Source organism: Nannospalax galili, unplaced genomic scaffold, assembly GCF_000622305.1.
Source record: "Nannospalax galili isolate Female #2095 unplaced genomic scaffold, S.galili_v1.0 scaffold448, whole genome shotgun sequence".
Classification (NCBI taxonomy): domain Eukaryota; kingdom Metazoa; phylum Chordata; class Mammalia; order Rodentia; family Spalacidae; genus Nannospalax; species Nannospalax galili.
Window position 1 is genome coordinate 2,338,189 of NW_008359324.1, and position 17,941 is coordinate 2,356,129.

Consider the following 17,941-nt stretch of genomic DNA (forward strand, 5'->3'; position numbering starts at 1 on the left):
CATCCATCCTTGCTATATAGGCATTTCAAATTTGGCCAATGCAGAGGGAGCAGTCCTTAATGGGATGCCTGGTTGAAGGCATTAAAGATACCTGGTCATTACCAAGGGAGACTAACATGATTAACAGTGGCTAGAGGACTATGAAGGAGGGGCAGGCATTACTGAGAGAGCTAGGTATGAGAAAGGCAATATATGATGTCCAGTTCACTGGGCCAGATAAGACTGTTCAGCAGAGATATGATGGAAAGCTTAATTTAACTGGGACTCGGAGTATGGTATGGGGCTTTAATGGTTTTACTAAGCCCTTTATTGGAGCAGGATCTCTGTAAAGTGAGACAAGTTTTGGCAAATCTAAATGATTCTGACCAGAATGTAAAACGTATCTGTAAAATAACAGAACACCCTATAAGAGATATAAAAAAGACCAGACTAAAGAAATGGTCCACTTGGATTACTCGAAGACAAATGTGGCAACACTTATTTTGAGCCCTAATCCCCAGAGAAAATATTGATAGAAAACCAAATTCGGTACTAAGGTATTTCTGGAAGGCTTTAAAACCAGAAGAACAGTTTATGAAAGACAATCAAAGGATAAAAACTGTCCCAGGGTGGTTAAGAACCCCCAAGGGGTTCTTAAAATTCATTTCTCTTCTGATAAAGGCTATACTGGGGCAGAAGCAGGTTTTTCCACTAAGTTCTCCCCAGCAGCCAGGTGTGGTCAATGGAGAAATGACAGATATGGCTACAATCAGGAGGCAGACCCAGAGCGTCCCCGACTCAGGGAACCAATAAGTGCAGTGTGGACAGGAGAAATCTCTTGCCTCCTTAGCCCAGTGCATGGTCAGACAACTGGAGCCAACACCTGTAAGTGTATCAAAAATAAAAGAATATGAAGAACCACCAAGTAAAATCCCCCTAGTGTGAAATGACTCCAAAGGGATAACTAAAAATGCAAAAGAGCTAACCAAATTAATGCCTCATACCCATGCCATGGTACCTAACAAGGATCTATGGGGAAAACAGTTAATACGAATGGAAAAAAACTTTCCATTATGTTTGAGCCCTTGTCTATGATTGATTTAATATATAATGTTAACCTTACTTCGAGGGTTTTACAGATGTGAAACCCATTTGAAAGATACCTGAAGAAGCAAAGGCCGGCTCTAGCTGTAAGATTCTTGGGAGTTTTATGGTTGCGTAAGATGAAGACAGAGACTTCCAAACTATACAACTGTTAAGAAAATCTACAGTACCAGGGTTGGGTTTCCCCTCTGTGCTGAATAGCTTTAATGTTACCTTGACAAAACTGGGTTGAGGGAGCCTCAGATGGGGAATTTCCTCTATTGGACTGGCCTGTGGCCATGTCTGAAGGGCATCTTCTTAATAAGTGATGTGGGAGGACCCAGCCCACTGTGGGTGGTGCCACCTTGGAGGTGGGCCTGTGTTGCATAAGAAAACAGGCTGAGCAGGGGCCAGAGGAGCAAGCCAGTAAGCAGCATTCCTCCATAGCTTGTGTTCCAGCTCCTGCCTCCAGGTTCCTGACCTGAGTTCCTACCTTGGGCTCCCAGATGAACTGTGACCTGGGAGATGCAAGCTGAAAAAACTCTTTCCTCCCCAAGTTGGTATTGGTCAGAATATTTTGTCACAGCAATGAAGAAACAAACTTGGACAGAAATTGGTACCAGAGAGTAGGATATTGCTGTGACAGACTGACCTTGGTGTTTTTGAGAGGACTGTGGAAGTGTTTGGAACTTTGGGCTGTAAAAGCCATTGTGTGCTCAGAGTTTGTTGCTGTGGAGCTTGGAACAGGTGTGCTGAAAGAGATGTAGACAATGGAGGCCTGGCTTGTGAAGCTTCAAAGAGAAGCGGAGACTATCAGTGCTGTTCATGCAAGATTTTGGATTGGGTTCTGGCAGCTGGGGCTGAAGAACCAGCTGTGATTAAGAAGAGACCAGAACCTGAAGCAAAACCTTTGCTTTACTGGGACAACTGATGCCGGTTAGCTGGGACTGAAAATCAGCTGTAAGTAACAAGAGACGAGCATCACTTTGGTGGAGGCTTCTGGGAGGTATTTCCTCAGGGTCAGCACACAGAGGGGATCCACACCTCTATTTCAAGCTGGAAGAAGGACTTGGTAATGTGTAAGAGTCTCCTGCATGGTTCTGGTGTTGAAAGCGTGAAAGGATCATAGAGAGCAGATGAGGCTTGGCACTCTAAGAGGCCAGGAAAGGCCATAGGTGAAAGTGCAGCTTCAGTTACAGCCATGACCCCAGGATTGAAGGGGTCGTGGAGAGAATCTGAGGCTTTGCACCTCAAGAGGCAAGAAGAAGCCATTGATGAAGGTGCAGCCTCAGTTTCAGTAGTGACCCCAGCTTTTGGGAGATGCCAGGACCATGGGATGACCACCAAGGACAGTGGCAGGTGTGGAATGGAGCTGACCTGGGTCTGCAAGATGAGCTGAGTGTTCTGTGGATGGCAGAGTCATAGAAGTGTAGTTGCCAGAACCCTTTGGAGGCCAGAAGATCGTGAGTGTGTCCCAGATGTTCAGCCTTGAGCTACTTTGCTGGACTTTGGTTTTGCTTAGGTGTGCCCGATTCTTCTCTTTGAAATAAGACAGTACTTGTTTTGGGTTTTACAGAATCCCATAGGTAAGAGACTTTTAAAAGAGACTATGAACTTGGATTTTTTTAAGGACTGTGGGGTTTTTAAGGTTGTACTGTCTTATGTTGTGATATTAATGCCATATCCTAGGGAAAGAAATTGGAAAGTTATGGTTTAATAGTGAGTTTGTGTGTCAAGTTGACAAGGGGTCAATTGTGCTGGATACCTTTAGTGTCAACTTGACACACCTGGGTTGAGGGAGCCTCAATTGGTGGAATTTCCTCTACTGGACTGGCTTGTGGCCATATCTGAGGGGCGTCTTCTTGATGAGTGATGTGGCAGGACCCAGCCCACTGTGGGTGGTGCCACCTCTGGGCATGTGGGCCTGTGTTGCATAAGAAAGCAGGATGAGCAAGGGCCAGGGGAGCAAGCCAGTAAGCAGCATTCCTCCATGGCCTGTGCTCCAGCTCTTGCCTCCAGGTTCCTGCCCTGAGTTCCTACCTTGGGCTACTGGATGAACTATGACCTGGGAGATGAAAGCTGAATAAACTCTTCCCTCCCCAAGTTGGTATTGGTCAAAGTATTTTGTCACAGCAATGAAGAAACAAAATTGGACACCCTCTATGAGCTGTTGGTCAGAGTGATCCTAAAGGTCCTCAAATTCCACAAGGGTATTGCTTTAATGTTGGTTGTACACTAGAAATGTCAGTAAGGCTATGTTGCTGAAGACACTGCATGTTGTGAGCACTGGAGAAGAAAAGGAGAGGGAACTGAGGCTAAGCCAAAAAATTCCATGCCCCTGGGTGGATGATGTTCATATTGCACAGAAGGTGCTATGCATATGGTTAGGGAAGAAAGGATCCACTATGATTCTACTCAACAATGGACCCTGTGTACTGCACACTATGGACATGCCGAGCAATACCTGCAAGTGCAATAATGGCTTGACCAACATACATACAACTGACAAATTTCTAATTGGATAAGGCCCACTCCTAGGGGTGGAACACATATCTGGTGCTGTAGACAAGGCAAATGCCTTGTCTCAAGAAAGACTACAGGCCTTAGTGGGGCATCCATCACAAGTATACTGTTAAATGAATATAGTACACCTACTGGGATATTTTCTAGGCATTTGTATTTACATCCATATTTGTTTAAATGTGTCTACTTCTTTCCATTTGTCTTTATAGTAGAAGAAACACCACTGAGCTAGATCAATGGCCATGACTTAAAGACAAATAATGGGGAGGCTCCAAAATCCCCTCTCTCACCATGATACATGAGAGATCACCCTACATCTGTCACTCCCTCCCTGGCTCAGGGACCTTAGTGGAAGACTGGAGGAAAGATTGTAAGAGCAGAGGAAAGGGGTGGAGTGCTTTCTGCCTGGGTTCTGGTTCCTCCAAGGGGTGGGGCCTGCTGCAGAGAACTGAATGTGGAGAGTTAGCTGTGAAAGGAGGGGATTGTGGCTCCATATTGCAATGGGATCCATGAGCTGCCAGGAATGCAGAGGCAGGCATGGGGAATGTGCAGCAGCCAGTCGTACTCAAGGACGGAATGGCATGGCATTTATGGATCTGGGCAAGACCACTGGCCTGTAAGCCTCTAGTGAGAGTGACCTGATGGGGTGGGCTCTGAGCTGCGATGCTGAGTGGTGCAGAGCTGAGTGGCACAGAGCTGAGTGGCTCAGAGTTGAGAAGCACAGAGCTAGGCGCTGGGTGCTTTTTCTTTGAAAGTCACTTCTCTTCCCCCAATGATAATAATAAATGCACATAAAGATATGTTATGTGGTTTGCCTGATAGCACAAGAGACACAGAGAGAACTCTGCTACCAGCCTACCTTTATATATGATTTGAATTTTTTCCTCACAGCTTTCACATCTTTTCTTTTCTCTGTATGTTTAGTGTTTTGAGTATTTTATGTTGTGGAGAGTTTCTTTTCTGTTTGATGTATTATACACCTCATGTCTCCTCACAGGTATATCTTTCCTTAGGATTGGGTAATTTCTCTGTGATTTTATTAAAAATATTTTATGTGTCTTTGACCTGCTTTTCTTCTTCTTTGCCCATGCATAGATTTGGTCTTTTAACAGTGTCCCAGATGCCTTGAATAGTCTATTCCTGGGTTATTTTAAATTTCACCTTTCTTTGGTTGAGTGATTCATTTTACCAAGCTTGTATTCAAGATCTGATATTCTCTGTTCCGTTTTCTCCACTTCCTTTTTGTTTCTTTCCATTTAGGTTTTTGTTTTAGACCCGAGTTTTTGATTTCCAGTTTTATTTCCAACTGACTTTTCTTCAGAGATTCTGCCTGTTTATTGAATTCTAGGTTCATGTTTTCAATTGTTCTGCTTATTTCAGTCAATGTTTGTGCTTTCATGTTTTCATTTAGGTTTCATTCATATCCTCTTTGATTTCCTTGAGCATAGTTATACTTGCTCTTTTCAAATTAGTGTCTTGAGCACTTACTAGGTTGTTATTCTCTGAATACATTAAAACAAGGTTGTCAGTTTCTGTAGTAACCATATTATCTCATCACCCATGAGGCCTGTGTTTTTTCCAGTGCTAAACTAGGCATTTGGACTTGTGTGTTGTTGTTTCTTGGTATGGGTAAGTATTCTCTTTTTGTTGAATGTCTACATCTTGTTTGCGGTTTCCACAACTTACAGGTTATATCCAGCTAAGTAGTGCTTGGTGTTCAATTTGGGGCCACTTTATACTGATATGATGATGGGGTGAAAAAAAAAGGTCTCAGTTCAGCTACATCCAAGTTCAACTTTTGAGCTTAGATCCAGGATTACCTTCACAGGATCCCGAGAAGCATGGTCAGCTGGGAAATGCAAGATGAACAGATTGCCTGACAGGTTAGGGTGGGAACCTGTAGATCTGGGATGCACAAAGCTCAGATGACAGAGTGAAGGAAGTCTCAGGGATGGATCTCAGGACCTCAAGTTTGGGGTGGGGAAGGATCCTGAAGACCCATTCTGGCCTGAGACCTGAGGTGGTGGAGAGTTGTAGTGGAAAATCTTGTGACTGATTTTGCCTTTTGCCTTATGTACCTATCATGCTGGAATGCAGTGTTTCCTGTTTCTTATCAGAGAAAAACTATGTAAGTCACATGGTTTCCAGGAATCTGAAACTTAGAAGCTTATCATACTAATAGGGCATGCTAGATTGTAATAGGATATTGGTCTACCATGCTAATAAGGGATCCCATATGCTGTGTTATGATTGGACTATCACCCCTATATAAGCCCGTACTTTCCTGCAATAAAGCAGATCTGTGTCACTGAACCTAGTCTCCTGTGTCTGAATGTGGTGACGCTGGTGCAGACTCCTCACAAGCCTTGGGGTCCGGACCAGATGACTGATCAGAGGAACTGAGAGAGCAGGAGAGTGGCCATAGCTGGAGGACAGTAGCCACAGCCGGCTACCACACCTGGCTCCCAAACGTGGGGCTGGAACCCCATCCCCACAGAACTTCAACACTCTGAGCTGTAACAACTTGGGCTCTGCTGTCTTCTGGCTTATGATCTTCATTTGGTTGTCCTGCTCCTGTCTTTCCTGATGGTTTCTTTGAATGGCTCCTGGGTCCCTTTGGGTACATCTTGCAGGATGAGTGACTTCCGGTATGGGGAATATTCATCCAGCTGTTGCCAGACCCCATGCTACTGCACTAGTTTCTCTCCTCAGGGGTAGGAAAATTAGGGTAACAAAAAAGGAGGTAACTAAGGTATTAGATGAAGTGTTAGCTCTTGGTCCTTGGTTTACAGATCCCTGTTCTTGGGATCCAGAGCAATGGGCTTGTGTGCTGTTCATGGCCAGAAAGAGAGAAGTCAGGCAGGGGCATCCATTATCTGGGCCATTTTACACCATTGTGATTGCCATTTTGGCCTTGCTTTGGGGAGTTACCCCCATACCCCTGAGCAAAATAATCTCATACTGAAAAACATAAACAAATAAAGCAACAGGATAGTGGGGATGGCATGTCCCAAGCATTTCCATTCAAAAACAAACTAAATGATTTCTCTTCTGATGTGGAAATGATGACTGCTGTTAATGAGATAAAGAATGAGGAATCAGGGTTTGAGAGCTCCCTGGGCAAAAAGCAGGAAGTTAAGAGAGCCTCTGCTCTGCCATTATGGGATGGTGGCTACCTGCCGCCATCTTACACTGGTTTCAAGGAAGCAGACCCCCAGCCATTCCCCAGACACCCAAGGCCAAGGGAAGGCAGAGGTTCCCAGGGACCCAGACAGCTGTGCCCAGGCATGGGGGTGGCACCGTGCTGGGGTGGGAGGCTGGGCAGAGATGGAAGGGCTCAGGAGCCTCTGCTGGCCCTGGGGCAGCAGGCTCCTCCCCATGAGTACAGTGCACCATAGGCTGTGCTAAGGCTGTGTGGCCCAGGCTGCGTGAGCTGCTGCCCAGTGCCCGAGAGGAGCGCAGCCATGCTGGGGCCCTAGGTGTAGCCTACCACCACCTTTTCAATGAGCAACCTGCTCGGCAGGGCCAGCTTCAGCAAGCCCACCACCATGGAGGACTGCAACTCCACCTGGTAGACTGACTGAGAGTCCAAGCCCGATCCCGATGAACTAGGGCCAGCTGGCAGCGAGGTCCAGGTGCAGGACCAACCATGGAAGCCTGCAAATACTCCAGAGGGCACCGGTGGGTAGCCCGAGCCAGCCCCATTCTGGAAGACAATGACAAGGTGGCAGGCGCAGAGCAGAAGCAGCAGCTAAACCAAAGAGAAGGTTTTATGCCCCGAGGGATTTGTACAAATACCGACATCAGTACCCACAGAACTTCAAAGCCCAAAGCATAACCCTTTTCCTTAGGATCCTCTAATCTTTACTGATTCTAGTAAACGCAAATTTGGTTATGTAATTTACCAGGAAGGACAACTCTCCTCACATAAGATTTTCCCTTTTGAGGGATCTGTACCACTCGGAGAGCTCTCAGCCATGTTACAGGTCTTTCAGGATCTCCCTACAACTCCCTGTAATACTTTTTCTGACAGTGCTTATTAAGTTCAGACTCTACAATGTCTGGCCTTTGCAGCTTTCCAGCCCTGCCAGAGTCCCCTTGATTTGTTGCTCTCCTCATTACAACAATTACTTGAGCAGCACTCTGCCCCTTGGTATATTCAACACTTGCACTCTCATACCAACCTCTCGGGGCTTCTGGCAGAGGGCAATGCTGCCATTGATAAACTGTTCCTGAGTGCCACCCTAGACTCCACCTTAATTCAACAAGCTAGAGACTTACATGCCCGCTTCCACCTTTCTCCCCAATCTATACATAGGCTCCTCCCTACCTTGCCGATTCAGAGCTCTAAACATTTGGCCCATGCATGCTCATCTTGGGCCCCTCTTCTTCTTTTGGGGCAATTACAACCCCCTGGGACCCTCCCTAGAGGTCTTGGCCCCAATAAGATGTGGCAAATGGATGCCACTCATTTTTCTCCTTTGGGCAAGCTCAAGTATATCCATCATATTATTGACACTTATTCCAATATCCATTTTGCATTGGCCTGCTCTGGTGAGATGGATTCTCATGCTGTAAAGATTGTCAAATATGCCATGGTCCTTAATGGAGTTCCTTGGCAAATAAAAACAGATAATGGCCCTAGTTATGTTTCTGCTACCTTCAGCCATTTTTGCTCTGACTGGAATATTAGGCATATAACTGGTATCCCTTACAGCCCTCAGGGTCAAGGGATTGTTGAACGTTCCCACCAAACACTCATTAAACAAATACAGAAAATAGGGGAAGACAACGATAAAGGCCCCCGCTATAAAGACCCCAATTCTGTTATACAACAAGCTCTATTTGTATTAAATTTTCTAAAATTTGACTCCAATATCCTCCCACCAGCAATAAAACATTGGGGGGCATTCACTCAGCTCAATCCTGCCCCCAAGGTGAGATGGAAGGACCCTCCCACAAGTAAATGGAAATGTCCACACCTATTATTAACACAAGGGCAAGGCTATACTTCTGTCTTTCCAGATAATGTTCCAGCCCCCATTTGGATCCGAGCGCAGAACATCAGAATTGTCTGTGATGTAATACCTCCTTTGACAACCACCAAGCCCAGAGATGGCAGCCCTGACCCTGGAGGAAGGAGAGCACCTCTCAATCACCAAGAGACCAATCCAGTGTCGCAGATCACAAAAGCCATCCACCTGGGAAGTTCTTGAACATCTCTCTCCACAAACAGAGACATTAGCTCAGGTAAGTCCTCAATCCAGAGAAAAACCTTTGTCTGTATTCCTTATTATGTGTGCCATCATTACTGCTAACTCCTGATTTTTGACCCATGCATTGTTAAGGGTCTTGATAATTTTGTTAAAACTCGTATTTCTCTAGTTCAGTTAGCTGTTGCCCACCTCCAGATCTTGCCAGGCATGGCTCTGCAAACAAGGACCCACTGTTCCTTGCCCTTACCAACCTATAATAATAGAGATATTAAAAACAGGCTTGAGCATAGGTGTGAAGTCTTATGGAATAACCATGCAACAGACCTGAGACAACAGCCCAACTGCCAGAGCCACAGGAAATGCCTTGCAATATATACTCCTGTTGGCAAACTGTGAGACCGATGCCTAGAACTTGTCACTCCCTAATCCCCATCATTAGCCAGATGGGAATACCCTGCTCCATCGGCTTTTATTGAATTCTTAGCCCCTTTGCATGGGCCAAAGCTTGATTCACTCCCTCTCCCTCTGCCGGACCATATGAAGTGACTCACCCTTTGAGGGCTGGTAGTCAATGACGGGTAAGATACCAAAAGACAGGATAACCTAAGGCAGTCACAGTCCATAATGCTGGGTGACCCTTGAGGTGGGGACAGCTATGCTGAGGCAAAGAACCTTGACTCCCACTGGTTGGGATGGATTTGGCCCACACTGCTCTCGAGAAAACTCACTATCTTGAAGAATGGGGACCAAAATAAGCAATCAATCCCTTGCCTCCCAAGCCATTCTACCTTGCCTTGATGCACAACAGAAAAATCTGCCACATACAGCCCCTAGACTGATATTAGTATGTTATATATTCTGAACTGTGCCTCACTCTTAAAAATGAAAAAATAGGGGGAGATATTGTGGAAAATCTTGTCACTGATTTTTCCTTTTGCCTTACATTCATATCATGCTTGAATGCAGTGCTTCCTGTTTCTTATCAGAGAGAAAACTGTGTAAGTCACATGGTTTCCAGGAATTTGAAGCTAATAGAAACTGAAACTTATCATGCTAACAAGGCACCTGGCCCGCTAGATTGTAATAGGATACTAGTCTGCCATCCTAATAAGGGATCCCTAATGTTGTGTTATAATTGGACTCTTACCCCTATAGAAGCCTGTACTTTCCTTCAATAAAGTGGATCTATGTAACCGAACCTGGTCTCCTGCATCTGAATGTGGCGACACTGGCACAGACTCCTCACTAGCCCTGGGGTCCAGAAAAGATGAATGATCGGAGCAACTGAGAGAGCAGGAGAGCGACCATAGCCAGAGTAGAGCAGCCACAGCTGGCGATCACAGCTGGCACACAAATGTGGGGGTGGAATCCCCTCCCCACAGAGCTGTAACACTCTGAGCTGTATCACCTTTGGCTCCTGATGCCCCCTTTCTCGGTGCTGTTCCCATGGTTGCTCGTCGCTTTCATTTTGGCCTGCTTTTTCTTCTGGCTCACGAACTTTGGTTGGGCGAGCCGCTGCTGTCATCGCTGATCATCTCTTTGAATGGTTCCTGAGTCCCTTTAGGTACATCTTGCAGGGTGAGTGACCTCCCATATGGGGAATAGTCATCCAGCTGCTGCCAACACCCATGCTGCAGCACTGGTTCCTTTCCTCAGTAGTAGGCATATTAGGGTAACAGAAAAGGATGTAACTAAGGTTTTAGATGAAGTACTTGCTCTTGCCCCCTGGTTTACAGATTCTTGTTGCTGGGATCCTGAACAATAGGCTTGCATTCTATTCTTGGCCCGGCATAGAGAAGTCAGGGAAAGATGCCTACAGTCTTGGCTGTTCTACCCCATTATGAAAGCCATTCTGGCCTCCCTTCAGGGGGTTCTCCCCAAGCCCCTGAGCAGGATAATCTCCTATTAAAGGAGATAGCAGAGCAAATACAACAACAGGATGCTGGGGATGGCCTATCTCAGGTATTTCCAGTTAAAACAAAACTATCAAATTCTTGTTCTAATGAAACAATGACTGCTAACGATGATATAAAAAATGAGGAATTGGGGTTTGATGCAGATGGCTCAAGAAGTTTGGTTGGGTGTGCTGCTGCTGTCCTTGTAAGGATCCTATGATCTTACAAGGAGCATTAAACAGGCAATGGGCTGCCTCTCAGCCCTGCCCCAAAGAGAGGAAATAAGGAAATACACCCCCCACATCCAATGGATGGTACCTGTTGACCTGCACAAACCTAGGATGCAGCTTTCCCTAAGTGGTCATAAATTTAACGGCCTGAATGATACAGGGGCTGACATTACTGTCATCAGACAGGAAGAAGCCTTCTCTCATTGGGACCATAAATCTGGACCCCTATACAAGATGTTGGGGGCTTACAAAATACTTACCGGTCCAACATCCCGTGGTCTGGACTGACCCAGATGGCAAAACAGGAGCTATTAAAGTGCTCCTAGCTGCAGGGTTTCTCCATACCTGTTGGGGAGAGATATCCTCCACAATATGGAGGTTGTTCTAACTCCCAATGACAAAGCCTTTTATGACAACCACATTGTAGACCAGAATTTAGGTAATGCCCCCCACCCTCACCCCTAATTCTAATGGCCACTGCTCTGCTGCCAAAGTCGCCCCTCATCAAACTAATGTGGGACACTAAAGCTCCCGTATGGGTGGAACAGTGGCCTCTTGCTTTACATAAATTAACTCACTTGATCTCTTTCATCCAGGAACAGTTATCCTTGGGTCATATCAAGCCCTCCCTTAGTCCTCATAATTCTCCCATTTTTGTAATACTAAAGAAATCAGGAAAATGGAGACATTTACATGATTTATGGGCTATTAATGAGCATATGAAGCCTTTAGGGACCCTTCAACTGGGACTGTCTCACCCTACTGCTATTCCCAAAGAATGCACAATTATTATAATAGATATTAAGGACTGTTTCCTCTCTATTCCTCTTCATGATGACGATAAGCCTTATTTTGCCTTCTCTATACCTGCCACTAATCATAACCTTCCAGTTCAACACTATCAATGGAAGGTTTTGCCTCATGGCATGAAAAACAGTCCTACTATCTGCCAATATTATGTGGCCCATGCCTGCAGACCTTTGCTGACTGAGGTTTATATTTTAGATAACATGGATGACATTCTTATCACCCATAAGGATCCTCCAATCTTACAAGGAGCTTTTCAAAAACTCAAAAAAAACCTCCAAGCATTAGGTCTTACTATTGCAGCAGATAAAATACAGTTACATGCTCCTTGTACCTTTTTGTGCCACTCTATTCAAGATGTCATCTGGCTCAAAGCTCCTGTTCTTAACTTACCAGATGAGGTTACCCTTTCGGAGGCACAGACCCTCTAAGGCAACATCAATTGGATATGGGGCTTCTTACCCATGTCCACAGAAGAGGTTACACCCCTCTTTGACCTCTTTCAGGGTACTGATACGGTATCCATTCCCCACAAATTCTCTCAGGAGGCACAACGTGTTGTCACAATGATCAATTCTCACCTGTCCCAAGCATTTGTAAATAGGATACAGCCAAAGTTGCCTACCCAAGCACTAGTTATTCCTACTAAAAACACCTCTTTGGGAGAGCTCTGGCAGACCCAAGGCCCCCCGATATGGGTCCACTCTTCATGGAGTCAACTTCACAAGGTCACCCCAGCTATTGAGGCATGGGCTATGTTAACCCTTAAACTTGTCCACACCTCGTGCCTTCTCTATGGCTGCTAACCTGAATCATTGGTTCTTCTCCTTCCACTTCACATTCTACAGAAAATAGGGGACGACAATGATAAATGCCCCCACTATAAGGACCCCAATTTTGTTATACAACAAGCCCTATATGCATTAAAATTTCAAAAATTTGACTCCAATGGTCTCCCACCAGCAATAAAACATTGGGGGGCATTCACTCAGCCCACTCCTGCCTCCATGGTGAGATGGAAGGACCCTCTCACAAGTGAATGGAAAAGTCCACACCTATTAGTAACACAAGGTCGAGGCTATGCTTGTGTCTTTCCAGATAATGTTCCAGCTCCCATTTGAATACCAGCCCAGAACACCAGAATTGCCTGAGATGGAAAACTTCCCTCCACCACCACTGACCCCAGAGATGGCAGCCCTGACCCTGGAGGAAGCAACGCACTTTCAACCACCATGAGACTGACCCAGTGTCACAGACCATGAAAGTCACAGACTCCAACAGCACAACTGATAACCTGGGGTGACCTTAAGTATCTCACTTTGCAAGCAGAGACTATAGCCAATCAAAACTCTTAAACCAGAGGGAGCCCCCTGTGTATGTTCCTTATTATGTGTGTCATCATAACTGCTAACTCCTAATTTTTGGACCCTGCATTGTTAAGGGTCTTGATAATTTTGTTAAAACTTTTATTTCTCTGGTTCAGTTAGCTGTTGCCCTCCCTCCAGATCTTGCCAAGCATGTCTCTGCAAACAAGGACCAATATATCCTCCTCTTGGTAGATTGTGAGACCAGTGCCTAGAGCTTGCAACTCCCTATTCCCCATCATTACCCAGATAGGACGACCCTGCTCCATCAGCTATAATCAAATTCTTAGCCCCTTAAGAGGCCTTTGCACAGGCCAAATCTTGATACACTGCCTCTCCCTCTGCCTGACCATACCAAGGGACTCACTCTTCAAGGGCTGGTAGTCAATGATGGGTAAGATCCCAAAAGATGGGACAACCTAAGATAGGCATAATCCATAAAGCTGGGTGACCTCCTTGAGGTGGAGACATCAATGCTGAGTCAAAGAACCTCGATTCCCACTGGTTGGCATGGAGTTGGCCCAGCCTGCTCTCGAGAGAACTCACCATCTTGAAGGATGGGGCCCACAATAAGGGATCAATCCCTTGCCTCTCAAGCCATCATATCTTGCCTTGATGCACAACAGAAAAATCTGCCACATATAGCCCCTAGACTGATATCAGTATGCTATATATTCTGAACTGTGCCTCACTCTTAAGAATGAAAAAATAGGGGGAGATGTTGTGGAAAATCTTGTGACTGATTTTGCCTTTTGCCTTACATACCTATCATGCTGGGATGCAGTGCTTCCTGTATCTTATCAGAGAGAAAACTATGTAAGTCACATGGTTTCCAGGAATCCGAAGCTTAGAGAAACTGAAAACTATCATGTTAATAAGGCATCTGGCCCACTCGATTATAGTAGGATACTAGTTTGCCATGCTAATAAGGGATCCCATATGCTGTGTTATGATTGGACTCTTACCCCTATATAAGCCCATACTTTCCTGCAATAAAGCAGATCTGTGTCACTGAACCTGGTTTCCTGCATCTGAATGGGGCGACACTGGCACAGACTCCTCACCAGCCCTGGGGTCTGGACAAGAAGACTGATCAGAGGAACTGAGAGAGCAGGAGAGCTGCCATAGCCAGAGGAGAGCAGCCACTGCTGGTGACCACAGTGGCTAACTCATTCTTCAAGACTGGAGGTTTGCGCAGATCTGGGATGTATTAGTGTCTCATGACCAGAGGAAATCTGAAATCTAAGATGGTGGATTTCCTGGGAGTCCCCAGGACAGAGCTCGGGTCCACAAGCCTGGGGAAGGGAAATGGTGGGAGTGGAGATCCCAAAGACCTAGGGTGGGCTGAGAGCAGATATGGTGGAGAGTGGCTCACCCAATTTATGAAATTTTTAAAAATCAAATTTTATTATGAAATTCTTTTCTCTTGATTCTTTTAAAAATATCCTTATTACAATTATTTATTTATTGACTAATACATGTATGTGTATGCAGGTGTATTAGTAGATAATGGTGCAAGTGTTGAGGTCCGCTGACAATTTGTGGGATTTGGTTCTTTCATCTCTCTTTCACTGTGTGTGTCCTGAACATAAATCTCAAATCTGATGGTAATTACTTTCGTTAGCTAAGTCATCTTGCCAGTCCAAGTTTATGCACTTTGTCATCATTACTTTTTTGCAAAGTAACAGCAAAATAAAGAAAAATACGTATTATTAAAGTATTTTATAAAAAATTTTGATAAAAATCTAAAAAACAATAACATTTCTTATAAAATATTTTAAACTAATAGGTTAAAGTAGAACTATAAGTAACAACTACATGCTTAGTAATACACAATGGAAATAAATTAAATAGATGTAATTTTCTTTCCACTGAATAATATACATTTTACTTATTTCCATTTTTGTAATGTCCTTTTTAAAATCTACTTTTCCTCTCAGCTTTATTTACTTTTACATAACTCCTTGGAAGAATTTGTATACATCTTTCATTTACGTATTTTGCCCAGAATTTCCTCTGACAAGCCATAGTCCCAACTCCAAAGCAGGGAAGGAGTCAAGCCCATTAAAGGGAGGGCTTATGGATATATTATCTGGGAAAATCACGAGGCCTCTCTCTCACTATTTTGTGTGGCTTCAGGCAACAGGGTTTATGTTTGGGTGTGGACTTTGGAGCACAGCCATGAATGGGGTAGTCATCATTTGTGGAATAGAGCACATTGATCGGCAGTCAAGATGGCGTGCATGCTGATGACTCTGTCTGTCTCAGTCTCCGGGGCCATATGGGGTGAGATTCGCACACAAAATGCTGATGAAGACCATTGGGCAGGAGAAGCTGCTGGCAGACATTCCAAATATAAACCTATGAGAACCCATGTAAGTCATCCCCTTTGCTGGACATCATACAAACTATGTAAAATCCAAACTTAATATCTTATGTTGGTTTGTCAGTCTGTGTCAGGCCCACAAGACCCTGAGTGAGGGCGGGTCTCCCAGCAGGAAGGGGGAAATTTAGTGAAACACATACACACACACACACACACACACACACACACATGCACACACACACACACACACACACGTATATATTTGATAGTGCTAAATATTTTTCAAATTTAATGCATATATTTTAAGTGATTTTGTAAAAATATCTTTGTTTAAAAAAATCTTTGTATTTTAAATCAGAATATTAAAAAGCTAAATAGAAGATTTACATTTCAAATATTTGAGTTGTCTTTGGACAAAAGGTATGTATTTATTATGTAAAAGAGTCTTTGCAATATTTATTTTTACCTTCCCACATTGGCAATTTATCAATTACTTTTGATTTAATATTAATAAAGATAATTTATGATTATTCATTTATGCTTGAAGTTTATACTGACTACCCCAATTGTGACCTGCAATTCTTTCTGCTAACTTTTCTGAGATTGTGAAACATTCAAAGTACATAAAATGTATGTGAAACTTGTCTAAAATCCTTGTACAGAAATATTAGATACTCCAGGAAGCAAAACAATGAAACATGCCAACAAGTAAAATGAATGATTGTAGTTGTTTCTGATGAAGGATTGCCTCTGATGAGTAAACATGGGAGATGACTCTGAAACACATCACACAGATACATTGTATTGGAAAAGAAACAAAGACAGTTGATAACAAAATTGGATCCTGATTATTTAAGAGATGAGACTCTACATTTCCCTAACTTGAGATCTAAACTTAACTCAAACATTGTGTCATTTAGAATAGGAAGAATGGCACTGTGAAAATGCTTTGCACCTCCATTCTCCTCTTATGACTTTCAAACAATTGGTGGTTGAATTGTGTAAGAACTTAAATTTTATTTGATCCTTTTGGCTGACTCATATTTATTAAATGTTTGGAAGTAGTGTGATAATTTTTAATGCAGCCAAAACTCTCCAACCTTTTCTAACCAAAGAAAATCTATGAAGAGTTTTATATAATTCCCTTCATCAGTATTGTATAATTATAGAGATCTTTCACTTTACTAACTCCTCCAAATTTTCTGAATTTTGTGAATGTTATTGAATTCTTCTTTACCAAATTCATTTTTTGTGTATAGAAATACCGCTATTTTTAAGATGTTAAATTTATGTCCAACTACATCCCTGAATTCATTTAAAAGATCTAATATTTTTTTCATTTTATTAGCATTTTATATGTAAAATATTATGGATTTCATTATTACATTTTTACACCTGTATCTATTTTTTTGTGGGGTATTAAGATTTTTTGTTTGTTTGTTTCTTTATTTTTAAAGTATACGATTGTTATGCTTGAATGTTGTGCAGTGCCTGTGGAGGACAGAGATGGCATTGGATCCTCTGGAACTGAAGATATGAACAGTTGTTAGCTGCCATGTGGGTGCTGGCATTTAAATGTGGGTTTTCTGCAAGCACAGCCAGTGCTCTTAACTGGTGAGAAAACTCTCCAGTTTTGCATTTAGGTTTTTGTATGAACATAATTATATTTTTCACATACATAGATCATTTAAATTGATCTTTTCTAAATTGGATGCCTACCAACCATGATGGAATATAACTCCCCTTGAACCATAAGTTCAAATAAATTCTTCCTTGTATAAGAAAAATATAAAAAATAAATGATAAGGAAACAATTTATGTCATACACATCACCTCAATGAACATGTAAATCAAAGACATTGTATTCCACTTTAAGGAATCCATACATGCTATGAACTTTTAAATCAACGACTTCTGATTATTTTCCATTATTGTCTAAAATATGTATTTTAATGTATCCCCTTTTTTAAAATTTGTTATTTTTATTTTATGTGTATGAGTGTATTGCCTGTATGTATGTGAGTGTACCCGTGTCACGCAATGCCACAGAGGTCAGAAGAGGGTTTTGGGATTCCCCTGGAACTGGAGTTAAGGACAGTTTGGAGCCACCATGTGAGTGCTGGAACTCGAACCTGGGTCCTCTGTAAGAGCAGTCAGTGCTCTTAACCACTGAGCCATCTCTCTAGCCCCTTTAATGTATTGTTAAATATAAGTCAAACCACTAAGTGACATCTATGATAGCAACTACTTACACTATCCTCTTCCCGAAATGTTTGTTATTTGGTTGAAAACTCTATGCATAGTCTCTGTATCCGTATCTGAATATATCTGAATAAATTTGAAATTACAGAAAGACAAATACAATCTTGTCTAAACTTTCTTGAAATGAAAATTTTGTATAATTTGATACAAATTTAACTATAGTACATACTTATGAGTATGCCATAAGTGTCCTGACATGGCATACAATCTGTCTATTATATATATATATATATATATATATATATATATATATATA